The sequence below is a fragment of the Ochotona princeps genome, chromosome 3 (assembly GCF_030435755.1).
Source record: "Ochotona princeps isolate mOchPri1 chromosome 3, mOchPri1.hap1, whole genome shotgun sequence".
Taxonomy (NCBI): domain Eukaryota; kingdom Metazoa; phylum Chordata; class Mammalia; order Lagomorpha; family Ochotonidae; genus Ochotona; species Ochotona princeps.
In genome coordinates, this window is record NC_080834.1 from 106,301,976 (window position 1) to 106,321,891 (window position 19,916).

The window sequence follows — 19,916 nt, forward strand, 5'->3', positions numbered from 1 at the left end:
TTTCAACTCAGAACACATTTTGTGTGCTAATTTTCTGGGATCAACCCTTGTCCTATCTATGAAGGAACCATAAACAGTATTTCAAGACATCTCCTGCAAATGATCTCTAATAGAATTGTGGATTTTCTCAGCAAAAGAAAACAAAGTCAGCCATCTAGAGATGGATGGCTATAGCCCCATTTCCTGGTAGTTGATTAATTAAACAGGGATTTGCTGTTTGTCTGGTATATACTTAGTGTTATGCTCAGTGTCTTAACATAACAACAACAGATAATCACTTGAAGTAACTCAATTTCTAGTTTGCCATTGTTCATTTCAAAACACAGTACCACTAGTTGGATAGGCTATAATGAAAAAAAGAAGAAGGAACACTTTTGCACATAATTTTGCTCCAGGGGTGTGGAACCACATCTGGTTCCTCAAACATCTGGGGTTTTTGTTGGCAGGTTCTCCAGGTGACACAAGGCATGTACAAACATGGCACAAGGCATGTTCATAGTGACACAGGGAATGTGCAAGAAACCTAACCAAACTGGCTTTTATGGCAAACCCTATTCCAAGATAATCCAAAAATCATGCTAATGACTAATACATTCATGAGAGTAACGTAATAACTACCCTGTTAAACATTTATTTATTAATTGAAGGCAGTTATATAGAGAGAGACAGAGGCAGTAGGGAGAGATCTTCCATCTACTGGTCACTAGCCAAATGGCCACAACAACCTAAGACTGAGCCTGGTTAAATCAAGGAGCATCATCTGGGTCACATGACTGAAAGGGCCCAAGCACTTGCCATCTTCCATCACTTTCCAGGCACATTAGCAAGGAGTTGGATGTAAGTGTAGCAGTTGGAACTCGAGCTAGTACCCATAAGGGATGCCAGCACCACAGGCGGCAGCTTTATCAGCTGGTCACAAAACTGGACACCAATCTCATTAGTTAATCTCTCATAACAGGAATAAAATTTCAACATGAGTTTTGAAGCAGATAAAGCATACTCAAACCGCAGAAGCCATGTTGACTCCTACAAGGACTTGAGTTACATCTGTTGTATTTGTAACTCAGCTGAGGGGTAAATAGAGAGCTAGTTATGTAACACCAGGGTTATATGACCCCAAATTTATTATGTATATAGATATGTGAGTGTGTGTAAATACCCATATATGCATACACATATACATTAGCACCAAAGAGGTATGATACTTATATACACACATGCATATATGCTTATAACGAAGTTAGGATATTAATATGTCTATAGGTGAATGTGTTAAAATAAAAAAGTTTGCTTATCTATGTTGCTTAATTTTGACTCAAGTTGCAGGGGTTTTTTTTTAAAGATTTATTTATTTTATTGGAAAGGCAGATGTACAGAGATGTACAGAGATCTTCCGTCCGATGATTCGCTCCCCCAGTGGCTGCAATGGCCGGTGCTGCGCTGATCCAAAGTCAGGAACCAGGAACTTCTTTCCTGGTCTCCCACACAGGTGCAGGCTTTAGGCCATCCTCGACTGTTTTCCCAGGCCACAAGCAGGGAGCTGGATGGGAAGTGGAGCTGCTAGGATTAGAACCGGCATCCATATGGGATCCCAGTGTGTTCAAGGCAAAGACCTTAACCATTACGCTATCGCGCCAGGCCCTCAAGCTGGTTTTTAAACAATTACAAGCTTTAAGGCAAACTCAAACAAGTCATAAAATTCTAACACATTTAGCCACATGTTGTTGTATTATTAATTACAAGACTATGAGAATGAGAGAATATACGAAGATAGACCACAAGAACTTTATTAATACCCCTATGAAGTTTTTTCAAAGACAAGAGTGGCCAACGTTCGATGAGTATCACTGTAGGCATGATCCTGCTCATCAACAAAAGAAAAAAAAACAAAATATGATTTGCATGATGGCCAGACTTCTCCATTTGCAGAAATAAGCAGCTGTGACAAGGATAAAAAAATATTCAGGAAAGCTGGATCACTGACAAAACCAGCAGTAAATGGTGACAAGAGCCAAAATGAATGACACACAGATTTGAGGAAGATGCCATTTGTAAGTGAAACTCTGAGAGCTTTGCATGCTTCCACTTCTGTCTGGAGAAATTAGTCATCTTTGGCACACCACTAATAGAAACCAGAGTAACTGGCTGTGAAATGCACCAAGGCAGAGGAGGTAGCACGTGTTCACTATGACATTTGCTTGGCATATAGTACAGTTTGTCACATTCTTCTGAACTGTTCTTTCTCCACCTCCTTGAAGTCCAAGGATCAGATTTTAGGAGCCCCTTCTCTGTTTTCCAGTAATTAATTCCAGGGAACTGTACAGCAGTGATTAAAACCTCCTCACACGGTTCTTGGATTCTTACATCTTCATTAGGTTTACTGAGTGCCAGTGGCATTATAAAACAGAAAGTCTTAACTTTTCCACGATTCCTAAAATGTTAACCAAAGTAAAACAAAATTCAAAAAAGAAGCAACTCAGAAATGGTGCGAAGATCCTCCTGGCATATTGACACCAGGAGGAATTTAAATGCTGTATGCAAATATCAAATGACATTTACAAAGCACATACCCTGCTTAATTCTTTTGTGAGCTAATATGGTAATTACAGATTTATGCTTTCCAACAAAATCACCATTGAGAATACAACAGCAAGCCAAGGAAATTTTAATCACAGTGGAAGAGCCACAGAGAATTAGCAAAACTATCACCTACTGAGACATAAAGTTCAGTAGGCATATTCTGCTAACCCTGACTGATCCTTTTGCTCCTGGAGAACTAATATGAGAAGTCAGATACCTGCATAGAGCAAATATCCGTATTAATACTTATTCCATCTCCTCTTTCTGTCTGTGTATGTATCTGTTTATCTACTTATCTTTTGTGTGGGGCTTTAATTTGACATTTTGAGTATGAACTCTGGATCAAATCCAGTTTATAATCAAAGATCACATCTTCACGCACAAAGCCACATGCAAACATTACTGTTTAATACCACATTCTGTGATACTGGAAAGAATCTGTATCTGCACTGTCCATCACACTTGCCACTGCCACATGTGGCTTTTTAGCATCTGAAGTGTGGTTATTGTAACTGAGGAACATACTCTTAAATTTGCTTTGTTTTATCGAACTTAAAATAGAATTTAAATAAGATCGATCTGTTCAATATTGTATTAAGCAGCTCAGCTCTAAAATAGGAAAGCTCATGAAATGACAGTGATGAAATACAATCCAAGTAAGAACGCCCCCTTTCCTTATCAACTCCTTCACATGAATGCACCAAGAATCTCTTTTCTTTTGTAGATTTCAGCCCTCTGCATTGATTGATGACAGGGAAGAAAATGAGCGGAAAATAAACACAGGCTATTTGGGATTCTTAGGATCAACTCTTGTTGGTCAGGACAGTATGTTATTCTTTGTAAAAGAAGAAGTTGCAAAATATACAGCAAGTACTACATGCTAAAGTAGTGTTTGTTTCTGATGCATTAGTTACATGCTGCTGTCTATTAAATGCAAAAGAAATTGAAACACTAAAATTCTTTTTTTAGATTATTTAAAAATTTGTTTTAATCTAATGAAAAGACAAAGCAACACTGACAGAGATGGAGAGTTATCTTCTGTCTACTTATTTAGCCCCTAACCTTAACAGCTAGGTTTGGGCCAGCCTGAAGCACGGAGCCTGGGACCCTATCCACGTCTCCCACATGATGGCAAAAGACCAAGTACTTGGCTCATCACACGTTGAGTCCCAGAACATATCAGCCAGAATCTGGATGAGAAGCGCAGAAGCTAGGATTCAAACGAGCACTAAGATGTGAAGCAGATTTCCCAAGCAGAGGTCCAACTTACCGTGCCACAATCCCTGCTATTGAAAGACAGGTGTGAAGGAAGGCTGGCCACAGAGGAGCAGGAGACTCCTGACTCTACTCCACCCACAGAAGAGCCCCATGTAAATCTATTCACATGTCAATTGTCTCTGTAAGTCATAAACAAAATATGGATCTCTCAGGCACAAGGCAATTGAGAATGCTAGAAAAGGTGAGTCATGCTTGGGCCTGGACCCTGCCACAGGCTGTATACCGTAAAACTTAGAAGCAATTCTCTAAACTGAAAAAGTTTGTAATATTTGTGTTGTCATCTTCCCCAAGACTATCTGAATGAGATTATGTTTGAACTATTTACATACACATTTAAGATTATTATTTATAACATATAGAATGATTTCACGTGATTGTCTTCTTGGAGATTTAATTTTGCTTTGATTTTTTTAATCTATATTTCAAAACAACTATAAAAAGTTTCCAAATATGTTTTTAAGTCTGAACATATCATTTATTATATTGTTTAATTTATCTTCTATATAAAATTCTAAGTGTCAATCCTATCATTTAGGACTAGAAAGAAAAAATAAAAAATTAATTGTCATATTCTGCTTTGGAAGAAAATCTGTTTTTATCGTTAGGATGATGCCTTCTGGTTTCAGTAGCACAGATGCCCTAAAGAACAAAAGCAAAGAAATTGCTCCTTGATGGGAGATGATTCTACCACTGGCATGTTTCTATGTGCCTTCAGGTAAGGTGCACCCTGTTGCTTCCCTGGACTATCTTTGTAAGGATATTTTTACAGAAAGCAGCCTTGGAAGATAGAGATGCTTCCATTTGGAGCAAGGCAAAGGCTTGCACATTGCCTGGTATAAACGATTCTTGAAGTTCAGAGTTCTTTTGCAAAATAGTCCATGGTCTATGCAAGTATCACTGGTCTTTTAGGTTCAACCTTTTGACACTGGGGTTCAGGCAATCAGTTCAAGTAAATATAGACATTCCAGCTACTGTTCTTGCTTTGAATAATAGAAAGACTTTCCCTCCAGCACGAGTGCAGTGAACCTTCTAGCATCCACAAAAATGTGGCAGGTTGCTTATTCACTTCTCAGAGGGTTAAATCTGACCCTTAATGGATCTAAACACTAGTAAAATCTGTACCAAGGGTTTTGGTGTGATTCACTCTTCTATAGTTTTTGAATGAATGTTTTATTTTTCTTTCTAAAAGCAAAGATTCAAGTCTTTCCCACCATCTCAGAATTAGAACACTGATCAGGAAATTTTATAGTAGCAACTTTATAGAATTTTACAGAAATAAAGCAATTTTTTGGTCTTTTATAATAATTTATTTGAACAATTTATGTACATATTTGTTTTTTATTTTTTGGTTCTAAATTACTGTTTGTTTATTTAAATATTCAGTTATTTAGCTGCAACAGTTCTAAAGTACATGATTTGCTACATAACTAGACTGTGTTAATAAACACGACTGTTACATGACAGCGTTGCAAGCCTTGATCATGGCAGCATTCTCCGGACAGAAACTGATATTCTCATCTCAGTTGGCAACTGTAAGGGTCACAATAATCATTGCTGAGGATCAAACACATTGTTAGAGCAATCATGTCAGCTTCAGGAAAAGCTCCATCCACTAGTTTGTTGTTAATTTGGGGAGAAATATGAACTTGCTAATATTTATAGAATTTAGTATCCCACAACTTCAGCTCGTGAAGTAACTGATATCCCACTTAACCTTTTATCCAAATTTAAAAAAAAAACAGAAAAAATACATGAAGTAATTTCTCCCAGAAACTGATTAGCATTCAATTCTCTTTAGCGAAGGGAAATGAGTATAATAAGCCCTAAGTCACCAGCCTTCTACCTGGAGGAATTTTCCCATCAGACTGCAATGATTGCATTGGCTTTCAAAGTCAAAGATGGACCTTTAAAGTTGCTGAATTAGGTAAAAGCATATATATATACATATATTCTCACACATGAATTGTATAATGGAGACTGCAATATCAGGTAGTGAAGATACTTTGCAGTATGCATCTCCACTCTCGAATAAAGGGAAGACTCCCAACGAAACTGTTAAATATACTCTAACAACAGGATACTAGACTCTCTACCATTATCCTTACCCACAATGCCATGATAAACTTACAGAAAAGAATGTTGGAATAGTGACTGTTACTGAAGCACTATACCATTGTCACAACATGAGGGAAAGAGTAGGAGGGGTGGAGAGTGGGGAGGGAGAAAGACAGAATTCTTATACTTTATAAAACCACATCATGGAAAGTAACAAATAAGTAAAGTTGCTGAACTACTTAGATGAATTAATGTTGAACAGGGAGCCATTGAAAGAGAAAGATCTAGATTTCTCGTAGCAGTCATCAATGTATCAGTTTAAAGAAATCTTAGACATTGCAAGAAAACTTACATGAACCTGAAGAAATAGTGATTACTGTTATAATAGTATGATTAATACTACTATATTTTACAGTATTACTGTGATATTTGCAATATTATGTTTTAGTAATTATATAATATTATGATTAATAGTATTTTTATTTCATTTTATGATACAGTTTCATAGGCTCTGGGATTCCCCCAACCCCTCCACAGACCCTCCCTCCATGGTGGATTCCTCCATACTGTTACAGTAGTATAGTTCATGTCCAGTCATGATTCCTCCATTGCAGGCAAGGACCATGCAGAGAGTCCAGCATCCCATTGTCCAGACAAATTCAACAGTTTCACTGCGAGACCCTCCCTGGTCTGAAAGTAGAGCTGGCAGAATGTCATCCCCTCCAATGAAAAGCCACTACACAACTTCAACAACAATTTACAACATCATGAAGTTAATTGACATGGTATTGAGTGACCAATATGTTAGAAAATGCAAGTCCTTAACCACATCCTGTAACTACTTCATTGACATTTCAATTTTAGTTTATACACAACTGGCTACTATACACTTTAAAATGGTTATAGGATGCTATTCAGCCTCGCGTCTATTTTCATTTTTATATTTAGCAGCTTATAGTATTCAAGTATGATTTTTACTGAACTTGGCAAATTTTAGGATAGTCCAAACAGGTTTATAATTCAAACATGCCATATGTTAACAATTGAGGAGCAGAATAGTTTTAGGAAGGATGGCCACATGGGAAGTGAACCAGTGAATGGAAGATTTTCTCTCTCACTCTCTTTCTCTCCCTGCCCCCAACTATGCCTTTCACACAGATAAATAAATCTTTAAAAAGGGAATTTCAAATTCATTGAGATAGTGGGTAGAATGGTGATTACGAGAACTGTGGCAGAAGAAAACTGGGAGATGCTGTTTAATGGGTAAACCATTTTTAGTAACATACAACAACAGTAGTTTTGGAAATTCGAGTTCCACAATAATGTGAACATTTTTAAAGTTTTAATTATTATTATCATTTTATGATACAGATACATAGGCCCCTGGGATTTCTCTTATCCCCTTCCCAACTTCCTCCCCCATCACTGAGTTCCCCTATTTCATTAATATAGTATAGTTCTTCATACATAGTTGTATGTCCATCATTGCAGGCATGGACAATGGCAGATAGTCCAGCATCTTATTGTCATATATTAAACAGTTTCATTGGTGGTACATCTTTGTCTGGAAGTAGAGGTGTATACTGCATTGTATCCTCACATCTGGATATGTTAGTCTCCATTTCACAGTTACTGTACATCCCCTTAAATGAAAAGCCACAATACAAAATCAACAATAGGAAGAAAAATAGAAACTTACAATGCCATGAAGTTAAATATCATGTTACGAGATTTTAGACTCTCCATTACAGTTACTATGCATTCCCTTAAACGAAAAGCCACCAAAAAAAAAGCAGGAAGGAAAAAAAGAAATTAACAACACCATGAATAACATTCTACTGAATGACTAATGTGTCGCTGAAGAAATCTAAAAAAAAAAAAAAAATCAAGAACCTTCTTGAAGAAAATGATGCTACTGTATGATCTATGAGTCATTGAAGAATTTAATCAGAAGAAAGTGTTTTGAAGAAATGAAACCAACAACAATACATAAAAATCCATGAGATAGTTTCCACTCTGCTAAACAGAGTACTTCTAAAGTGATTAAGGTGAAAAATTTTACATTATGTGTTTTTGACCAGCTTTGAACTAAGCCATGACAGAGAAAAAACTTGATCAGGGTATCAAAGTGGAAGAGAGCTTAGGAATTTACAGCCTTGTGTCCCAGGACCAATGTCCACTGAAGTCTTAGAGGCAATTTGCATCCCCCTAAGTACAGTGGACTCAAGAGGAATACTCTGGATGCTTCTTGTGTGAAATTTATACTTTGGAAGTCAATTAGAAACAATTCAAAGATACCATATACTTTCCAACTACATACCATCTCAGAAAAATCACTTTTGTTTTAGCTTCAAAATAATTTTGTTACACAAATCATACATAAATTTCTTTTGAGAAATAGTGAAACATCATAGATGAATAAAAAAAAAACCTTTAATAACAGTGACAACAAACCTCAGGCACCTACTCAAATGTCCAGGCTTCCTTTCAGCCTTAATAATGATGAAGCTTCTCATGCTAACAGGTATGTGTGCAGGTAAGGCAGTGAAAACACTTCCAAAATTCCAAGGTAATTAAAATCTGTCACCTGTCTTAATTCAAGACAATAAACTGTAGAGGAAAGCTTTGATGTGATGACATCTTAGAAATCATCTTGAAGAATAACTGGAACATGTTTTTGTTATTTTATTTATCTTTCTATTCTTTCACCCCATTCCCTGGAACTCCAGTACCATGGGCCATCAGAATGAGGTCCTCATCCTTGGAACGAAAAGGATGAATGCTAGAAGGAGCTTATCTACCTTCAGAGAATCGTCAGGCACTGCATACCTCTGAGCTGCTCAAATTTCAGAGAATATGTCACCGTTAAACTGGGCATTAGTCATATTCTGCTGAAATGAACACTAATAGGGTCTACTTGGGTCCCTTCTTTGATATTTGCCACCCTCATCTCAGAAATATATGGTCATCATTCTGGTGTGTAACCTTCCTTACTTGTCCTGTAGATTGATTCGCATCCCAGAAAATATGCACTATCATTTTTGGAAGATTTATGACTCAGCTTTCTGCACCTAAATATCATCACAGCTCTACATTGTATGTATCGCCCTGCTGTAATACCTTCCTCAGTCTTAGGTTTAGCATGTTAAGAAATGTACGCTTTCCAATACAAAATCATAGTATCTGGGCTGAATTAAACTCAGCGTGTTCCTTCAGGAAAAGCTACCTTTGCAAAAGAGAATACATATGGCTACTAAAATAATACTGGTAATCATAATAACTTTACACTTCCCCAGATTTGCTGAAATATCCTAAAATGCAAGCCTAAGAAAGACAGGAGGAAATGAAATAGGAAATGGAGAAAGTGCCAGACAGGAAAGGGACTTGTACTCTAGAAATTTAAGTCTGAGGCATTTGCTGTTTAAACATTCATGACCTATGTCAGTGTACTGCTTTGTGGGTTACGGCAGAAGCAAACGTGCTGTGACAAGTACACATCCTCTCTGTGAGTCCTGGGAGGCAGTATGTCCAGCCAGAGCTGTTAATGGGACATTTTATCCAGCAGCCTAATGCAATTTATGGTTTTCAACTTACATACTAGATATGGAAATAGCTAACTAAACTTCTTTTGTGAGTAAAGCTAGTCATTCTGATATTTCTTTTCCATGTAATGTTTCTCACTGGAAATTCTACAAAATTCCAGAATACTAGAAACTAGGTACTAGGTGCCCACTGGGCCTGGTTCAGTCAAGATTCTCAATAACTATTCCATGAGTGAATGAAAGAAGAAATGAATGGCTACTAAAAATTACTAGTGCCCTAAAGTGTTTTTTTTTCAAGTTTGTAGATTAAAAGCAGATATCTTCACTTCTTGTTTTGAAATGGGAATTGAACTATTTCAAAGCTGATAGATCTTGATTCCCTCAAAAGGTGTAGATGAGGACTGTTAACATTTGCTTTTTTAAAAAACGATGTATTTGTTTTTATTGGAAAGCAGATATACATAAAGGAAGAGAGACGGGAATATCTTTCATCCTATGATTCACTCCCAAAGTGACCACAACGGCCGGTGTTGTGCTGATCCGAAGCCAGGAACCAGAAAATTCCTCCAGGTCTCCCACACAGGTGCAGGATCCCAAGGCTTTGGGCTGTCCTCGACTGCTTTCCCAGGCCACAAGTAGGGAGCTGGATGGGAAGCAGGGCTGCCAGGATTAGAACTAGCACCCATATAGGATCCTGGCATGCTCAAGGCAAGGACTTTAGGCACTAGGTCACCGTGCCGGCCCAACATTTGCTTTCTCTACACGGAGACTTTCTGTCATGTTCATGGAACCTCAACAACATCAATTTAGTGAATTTCTCAGGTCAGGCATTAGTAGAAAAATATACTCTCTGTGCTAATAGAATCTCGATGGCAATTTGTCATTTGAATGAAGAAGTAACATGGAGCTTTTCTGCTAATGAATGAAATTATGCAGCAGCTCACATCACATCCTGAAGCTTATGGGCTTGTAGGTCGCATAAAGACTCCAGCAAGCCCAGCTCTGCCTGCTTTTTCAAGGTCCAGGTTCACTCCCAGGATTTGCTGCTTTCTCCCTTACTTGTCCTTCAGAGTCAAGGGAGAGAGGTGACATGCCTGAAAGAATCCTTCACCAGAGCTTAACACTTTATTGCTTGCAAAGTGCTTTCCCTACCCCAAGTTCCCCCTTAGAAGTGTCAAACGGGAAATCAAGACTCCCACAATAACTAACTGTCCAGTAGGCACAGAACTTCAACTTGCCTGAAGGATAAAAAGAGAACTTTTACATAGGGAAATAACACTGCATCTTGCACGCAGGGAGCCACTCATGACCACTATGCAGGGTAAAAGCTAGGGTTCAGACAAGTTAATCATTTTGATCAAAATTACAGTAAGTGGTGGAGCCAGGCCTCCCTGAAACCTGAAACCACTAAAATACACTGGTGCTATGTTGCTTCAGTGAAAAATTAAAACGTTGCTCTGTCATTTTTACACCAGTACAGGAGAATGTGATGAGCATCCATCAAACTAAAGGCTGTCGATTCTCGGTCAGAAGTAACAGAAAACTGTCAGGAGACAGGCATTCACGTTCACTCTGTTAGCTCAGTGATAAGGAAAGTGGGCTTCTGATACTATGCTTTCATGGGCTAAAGAAGCTGAAGAACTGCTTGACACTTACGGGATTTTGATGCCTTTATAGGTTTACAAGTTCTCAAGCTTAAGCCCAACCTTCCCCTACTTCCTCCAAGTAAAATCTTTTTATGACTTATTCTCAGGTGTTGTGTGCTCAATATATGAGGCGACTTCAAAAAGTCCGTGGACAATGGAATCAGAGGTTTTTTTTTTTAATTCAAAATGAAATAAAGTAAATGCATAGCCTTTTCATAACATGTGTTTTCCATGGATGTTTTAGGGACACCTTCCTGTTATGTACACAAGTCCTCATCTACCTGGTTTCTGAAATGGCATATTTATTTACTCACCCATGCTTTTTCTACAAGGAGGTAGGAGCAGGAATGAGAAGCAGAGTTATGATTGAAGCAGCCATATAGCGGGTGGATTCCAGACCTCCAGCCGATGGAGGGGGGGGGACCAAGATATCTCTACTTCAGCAGGAACTAACTCCATAAAGTGATACAAACAAACAAAAACTTGGAAGACTCCTTCTTCCTAATGGTTTGTCTGAAGGAGCGTGAGGTTGATGGAATTTCACAGACCAAGTGCCCTCTTACAAAATCAAAGAAGAAGAAATGGAGACTTAGAATAAAGTAACCTACAAAGAAGCCTAAGGTAGAATAAACCCAGATTTGCTTATCAAGGCTGTTCATGTTTTTATCCTTCCTGTGCGACACCTGTATGCAGTTGTCATTTGTTTTCCTTTTCCTGCTGAAATCATGCATCAATATCCGCTATTGAGCATTGCCAACTACTATTCACAGCTCCCGAAGAAGCAGATTTCCCTTGGATTATAAACCTACCCATAGCTGAACCTTTGGAGCTCAGCGTGTCACAGCCACATCGCAGCCACAAGATATCAGGCGAACTGTACGTACACGTACCCAGGAAACGAACCATGTTCACGGAAAAGCAGGTGGAAGAGCTGATTGAGCTGTTCAACAAAAATCCGTAAGCGAACTCCAGGGTGCATAATGAAGTGGCCTCAAGAATGAACATTCACCCCAGGATCGTGCAGGTCTGGTTCAAGAACCACAGAGCAAAGATCAAGAGAGAAAATGGTAACTTGGACCCATCGCTCGAGGCTCAACCCCCACCATCCCCTACAGAAGACAACACACACACACCCCCAGGCCCAGCATCAGCAACACCTCCCAGATGCCCCCCCCCCGATGGCCACCCCTGGTGCCCCAACTACAAGAACCAACTCAACAGCTGCTCCAGCTCCAAGGTGTTCTCGGAAGACCACAGGATGGCCCGGTTGCTCCGCTGCCAGCACTCCATCTACAGCCTCTTTTCCATCTGGGTCTCGGAGATGCCTTCCTATAGCTTTCGCTCTTCTGCTGCCTCGTCCCACGTGCGCAGCCAAGAGAAGACAAGAGGGCCCCCTTGCCCATCTCAAGCCCGGAGGGCCCCTTCAGCAGTGAAGGCTGAGGGGCTGGGATTGGGGGCAACTGCCCAGAGCCCAGCGTCTCCAGTCCAGGGCTGGCGTCCACAGACAGCAGCAATGGCCCAAGGACCTGGGCTCCTGGCGTGCCATAACCCGGCGGCATGGCCTAGCAGCTAAAGTCCTCACCTTGAACACGCCGGGATCCTATATGGGTGCCGGTTCCAATCCTGGCGGCTCCACTTCCCATCCATCTCCCTGCTTGTGACCTGGGAAAGCTGTTGAGGACGGGCCAAGGCCTTGGGACCCTGCCCCTGCGTGGGAGACCCGGAAAGGGAGACTCTTTCTTTTATTAGAATTTCTTTATGATTCTAAGTTTTCATCCTTGAGACAATTTATATTTGATTTTAGTTCTCATTTACAATAACATTCTAGACTGAAGGAAGACTAAAGTAACCAAGCGATAAGAGTAATGTATGGGGTCTCAAAATATACATAATATAGATTCCTTTGTTTTTCCTTCTTTCATCTCCAGCACCTTTCTGGGGCCTGTGGATAGTCTTTAGAGCACATTTCTGTACCATGCTTTCCCTAAGCCCACACCTATTCCGGAATTCTACCTCTTTACCCTGGGACTGAGTATGAAGTGAGGAAACGGATCTACTCATTGACTGGTAACTTTTCCTTTAAGCTAGTTCCGTCATTTAAGAGGGTAGAAGCATTTAATTTAGTTTACACCTACACTTAGGCAGTCAGAGAATATGCCATTTACCTTCCGAGGATTGCAGTGCCAGATTAAAAAAAAAAAAAACACCATAACTGGATGGGAACTCAGTACTGTGGGTCGAATATTAATATTAGGATTATTTCTATCTAAACTGGAGACCTCAGAGAAACTACAGAATATAGGAAAGAACTTCCAGGAACTTTGATAGTTTGCAAGTTTAAAATGTTATTGCTTAAGCTTCTTGCTACTCTATTTTCAAGGAACCAATATGTTGATGTTAAATGGCTAGTTATTTCTTGGGCAGGAAAGGAATTCATCTCAATGCCCACAATGACATATTTGTGAAAAATCTTGTTTAGTAGCTAGAAGTATTTAAAGAATTTGGAAAATTATAATTTTGAGAACAGAGACAGAAATTTTAACAGGTTGCTACTCTGAAAGTCCACATTGCATAAATTTTCTACTGCCAGTGTGGGCAAACTAAAACTATGAAATATCTTTGGGAATGAGAAATTTATGCCAGACATATTGAGGTAAATATTTTCACTAGATTTTATCTTTTCCTTATCCGTTTCTTGTTTCAATTGTTGAGTTGTCTTTATTTACAGAGAGAAAGAAAGATAGAGAGTTGAACCAATCTGAAGCCAGGAGCTTCTTCTAGGTCTCCCACATGGGTGCAGGGTCCCAAGGCTTTCCAAGGCAGTCAGCGGGGAGTCGGATTGAAAATGCAGCAACTGGGACACTCTCTGATGCCCATATGGGATGCTGCCACTTGCAGTCAGATTTGCCAGTTGAGCCACTGGCCCAGCCCTACACTACTCAGACTTACATGTTGATAACATCACAGTCATTGTCACTCCAGTTGTGTTTCTTCCCTTATCACTGAACAACAGTACAATTTTGTTTAAAACTGAACTAGACAACTCCTTTGTTCATTTCAAAACTTCTGGGACATCTACTAGTTGCCAAGATTGACTACAGAGAGATACAAAAAAGAAGCTAGTCTGTCTTCAAACAACTTGAATGGAAGCAACTGAGTCAGTTAAAGACTTGTTCATTAGAACCATAAATAATATGATGGCAACAGTTCAGACAACCATTTTCTCTTAACTATGCTAAGGCTCATTTGTAAGTCATAGTTACTCTCATCTCAATGATCCATAGTGGAACCTTGAACCTAAAGGATGAGAAGTAGTCCAAGAGTGAGCTACACTAGAAAAATCCTATCAACTACTTACTTGCTGGAAGGCCTTTATCGGCGATTAAGACTGTGTGCTTCGTGGTTGAGGTACACACATTTAAGCCAGATGTCCTGTGTCTGAATTCTGGCTTCTGTCATTTAACTTAAACAAATAATTGATTTTCCTTGCTTAGGTTTTCTCCTATGTTAAATGAGGATGGTGATACTCACCTTTTTAAAGTTGCTAAAGAGAACTGAATCTGTTCATGAATAGAAACAGATGTGAAATATTGCCTGAAAAATCAAGTAATGTAAGCCTTATCTACACTCACTATCCATGCTTTAATTTTATTATATCTAAAACAGAGAGAGCAATATTGACCTCACACTTTTTTTTTTATCAGGATGAAATGAGAGATTTTTTTATGTTAATTACATAACATGTAGTAAACATGGAATATAAATTCCCTTCCTGCTTTCTTAAAAAAATGCGTTTTCTCAATTTAAAATGGACAATAATATGCACACAAATACACTAGCTGAAGGATTGTCTTTTTAGTAGTTAGCATGGTAACTGTTAAAAACTGTGAGCTTGCCAATGCAAGCATTGACTTAAGCTTTGCTGGCCAATGTATTATTTATACCCGAGGTTCAAGAGTTATCAAGCTCCCAAAACTGGCATGGCAGTTTACATGATGCATTCAAGGCAGCTTTTGAAGTCGCTTATTTATGTCATCATTTCCTATCAGTGTCTAGAAAGCTTAGCACCACTCCTTTCTTCCACCCACTCTAACAGCTTTAAAGTCTGCAAGCCTGTCAAGAAACTGTTGTTTTGTATTTCATCCTGGAACTCTCCAGGATAATAAATGACAAGACCTACATTAAAAGGCGTTTGTAATAACAGTAATAAAACAGCCGCACATTTGGTGATAAACCAGGTTTGAAATAATCTTTGGTTGTAAGCTCATTCTTTTGTTTCGCATGGATTATGAACGGGGCCCTTATAATAGCACGCAAATGCTTGAGTGTGGTCAGTGGTATTTTTTTTAATCAACTAGTTTTGTAGAGAAGTTTTAGATTTTAAATAAAACTGGATGAAGCATATACAGATTTATATATATATATATATATCCTCTGTCCCAATTCACCCGCATGCATGGTGTCCTCCCTGTCAACATATCCTGCCAAAATGGTACACTTGTTATAACTGATGAATTCACATAAATACAACATTATGACTCAAAGTCTTTTTTTTACATTAGAATTCATGCTAATTGTACTGTATTTTCCATGAGTTTGAACACAGCTATAATATCATCTATCCAACATCATGACATCATGAAAAGTTGTAAGTTTGCCCTGAACATAACCTTTATTTTGGCTGTTTATCACTGCTTCTCCAGCCTCTGGCAGCCCAAAACTTTTTGTTACCCTCATAGTTTGTTTTTTTATATCACACAGTTATAACCATACAGCCTGTAACTCCTTCAGATTAGTTTATTTCATTTAGTACCATGCATTTTCATGGCTTACAAACTCATTTCTACTTAACACTGAATAAACCATTGTCTGGATATACAAGTTTATTTATCCATTCACCCACTGAAGGATAGCTTGACTGTTTCCAAATTTTGGTGCTCATGAATAAAGCTACTACAAACATTCATGTGTACATTTGTGTGTGCATATTAAGTTTTTATCTTCTTTGACTAAATAACAAAGAAGATGATTGTTAGATCATATGGTAAGAATATGTTTACTGCTGTATGGAGCCACCAAATGGTCTTCCAAAGTGACTGTGCCGTTTTTACTTCCTTGCTAGCGGTGAATGAGAGCTTCTGGTGTTTCACTTGGTATTGTCAGTGTTTTGCTGTAGTAGTGGTGTGGTAATATCCATTGTTGTTTTAATTTACATTTATTTATTTACATTTACATTTATTTATTTCTATTGCAAAGTCAGATATACACAGAGCAGGAAAGACAGACAGGAAGATCTTCTGTCCATTGGTTCACTCCCTAAACAGTCTCAACGGCTGGAGCTGAGCTAATCCAAAACCAGAGCAAGGAACCTCTTCTGGGTCTCCCACTTGGGTGCAGGGTCCCAACAAGCAAGGAGCAGGATAGGAAGCGGAGCTGCTAGGACTAGAACCGGCGCCCATATAGCATCCTGGCATGCTCAAGGTGAGGAACTTAGGCACTAGACTACCACACCAGGCCCTAATTTATATTTCTTTGATGACATATTTGATTTGCATGTTTCATGTTGATAAAGTATATGTTAATGTCTTTATTCTGCTTGTATCTTTTCATTTTCCTATTGTTAAGCATATTACTACCTCTATTATTTTTTTTTGGAAGGGTCTGGGAAGGATTGATATCCATTGTTCTTTGAATATTTGAGAGAATTCCATTAGCAAGTTGTATCATCTTGCACTTTCTTTGTTGGAGGTCTTTGTTTACTATTTCAATTGGATCTTAAGAGAGAAACTGATAGCAAACTATCCTTTAAGAATTTACCCATTTACTCTATACAATTTTATTGATGCATAATTGTTTGTAACAGTTCTTTGTGATCAATTTTAGTTCTGGAGTATTTATTGTAATGTCTCAATGCTGATTTTAAGTTTTATTAGCTTCAATTTATCCTTATTTTCTGAGTGAGTACAGCAAAGAGTTTGTCAGTTTTGCTTATTTTCCCAGAAAAATAATTTCTTAATTTTGTTGACTTTTTATATAGTTTTGCTATTCTCAATTTGATTTATTTCTATAATGATTTATATTATTTATTTTCATCTGTTAAGTGAGTTTAGGTTTTTCTTTTTCAGCTCTTTGAGTTAAAATATCAGAATGTTTATTTGTGTTTTTTTGTGTTATTTTTCTGCTTTATCCATGTAGGCATCTATCACTCTAAACTTAATTTTTAGGAATACTCTTCATTCATCCTGTAAGTTTTGATGTTTTATTTATATTTTATTTTATCATAAGATGAAAGAGTTTGAGAGAGAGAAAGAGAAAGAGAGAGAGAGAAATCATCTATCCACTGATTCATGCCATAAATAGCCACAAAAGCCAGAGCTGAGCTGATCTGAAGCCAGGAACCAGGAACTTTCTTCAGGTCTCTCACACAGGTGCAGAGGCCCAAGGATTTGGACCACCTTCTGCAGCCTCCCCAGCCATTAGCAGGCAGCTGAATAGCAAGTGGCACAACCACAACAGGAGTCCCACGTAAAGATGCTGGTGCAGCAGGCAGATTAGACGATAATACTACCACGCTGGCAGCCATAAGATCATTTTTAGGTTTTGTTGTTGTTGTTTTAAAGATTTGTTTTTATTGAAAAGGCATTGTAAATACTATTGTGTTACAGAGAAAAGGAGATAAAGATCTTCCATCTGTTGATTTACTCCCCAAATGGTAGCAACTACCAGATCTGAGCTTGTACAAAGCCAGCAGCCAGGATCTTCTTCCGAGTCTCCCACAGGGTGTAAGATCCAAGGATCTGGGCCATTCTCCACTGCTTTCCCAGGTCACAAGCAGGGAGTTGGATGGGAAATGAGCACTAGGACATGAATCAGTGCCTATATGGGATCCTGGTGCTTGCAAAGTGAGGATTTAACAATTGAACCATTGCACTGGTTCCAGTCTTTAGTTTTTAGTTTTATTTCTTCTTTGACTAATCAGTTGTTCAGCAGTGCTGTTTAATTATGGATTATCTGATTTCCTGTCATTGATTTCTAATCTTACATGATTGTGACCAGAAAAGATACTTGACATAATTTCACTCTTAAATTTGAAGAAATAAAATAAACTTCAGTCATATACCCTTAAAAATATATGCTCAAATGGATTAGACTCAAATAAAAGCTGGAAATCATAAACCTCCTAGAAGGAAAAATATGAGAAAATCTACTTGACATTTACTTTGTCAAAAATCTTTGCAAAAAAATCACACAAAAAATCTCATATGACCAAAGCAAAAATAAATGTGGAGCTACTTCAAATTAAAGGGAGTTTATAGTAAAGGAAATAATCAACAAAATAAAGCCATAGACTATGGACTGGGAGAGAATCATAAATAATACTGCTGAATTTTTAAAGTTTTCAAATACTTTGAATAACAACCCTTTACAATATGTATTTTGCAAAATTTTTCTCACATTCTGTATATACCTTTAGTCTCATTCTCTTAATGGAGTCATTTGAAGAGGAAACTTTTTTTTACTTTAATGAAGTTCAAGATTATCAATTATTTCTTTCTTTTTGAGATCTATTTTATTTTTACTTGAAAGGCATATTTGCAGAGAAAAGAAAAGAAAAAAGAAAAGAAAAGAAAAGAAAAGAAAAGAAAAGAAAAGAAAAGAAAAGGAGAAAAGAAAAGGAGGTAATTTTCCATCCACTGACTTACTACCAACATTACCACAAGGGCTGGTGCTGAGTGAATCCAAATCCAGGAGTTTCATTTGAGTCTGTCACATGGGTGCAGGGACCCAAGCACTTGAGCTCCGCTTCTCTGTTTTCTCAGGTCATATAAGCAGGGAGACGGATCTGAAGTGGAGCAGTTGGAACTCAAACCAGTGCCCATATAACACCACAAGCAGCATTAATTCTTTCTTTCATGGATTGTGCCTTGTTGCTGCATCTAAGAGGTTATTATGAAACCACTGGTTTCATAATAGAAATTTCTCCTATGTTATTTTCTAAGTGATCTTACACTGAGGTCTAAGATTCAATTTGTGAACAGCATAAAACGCGTCTGGAGGATTTGTTCATTTTTTGTTTGTTTGTTTGTTTTGGTGGGGGGCAGTAAATGTATACGTGTTCTAATACCGTTTGTGTTGCCGTCATTCCTTCATTGTGTTGCCGTCATTCCTTTATCAGAGATCAGTTGACTATCTATGTGGGTCCTTTGGGGGTTCTTTATTTCAGTGAATCAGTTGTCTCTCATTTCATCAATACTGCATGAGCTTGATTACCATGGTTTAATAGTAAATCTTGAAGTCATGGAGATTGGGCTGTACAATTTTGTCCTTCTCCTTCATTACTGTATTACTGATTCTGTTTTTTATGCCTCTCCATATAGACCTTAAAATTAGCTTGTCAATATCAATGAAATAACTTGTGGGGATTTTGACTGAGATTGCAATTTACAGATCAATTTGGGAAGAACTAAGTGATTGATAACATCAAGTCACTCTATCCTTAGATATGGGATATTTGCTCTCCTTTTATTAGTTCTGTGTTGTATCACTTTGGTAACTTTTATCATACAGATCATTTATGTATTTTGAAGATCTTCGCACACGACATAGGTGATAGAGGGCTAATATCCAGAATATACAAAGAGCTACAAAACAACCAAAATGCCAAAACAAACAAGCCACTCAAGAAATGGGCACGGGAAATGGGCAGACACTTCACAAAGGAACAAACCCAAATGGCAAATAAACATATGAAAAAATGCTCAAGTTCCCTGGCAATAAGGGAAATCCAAATTAAAACATCAATGAGGTACCACCT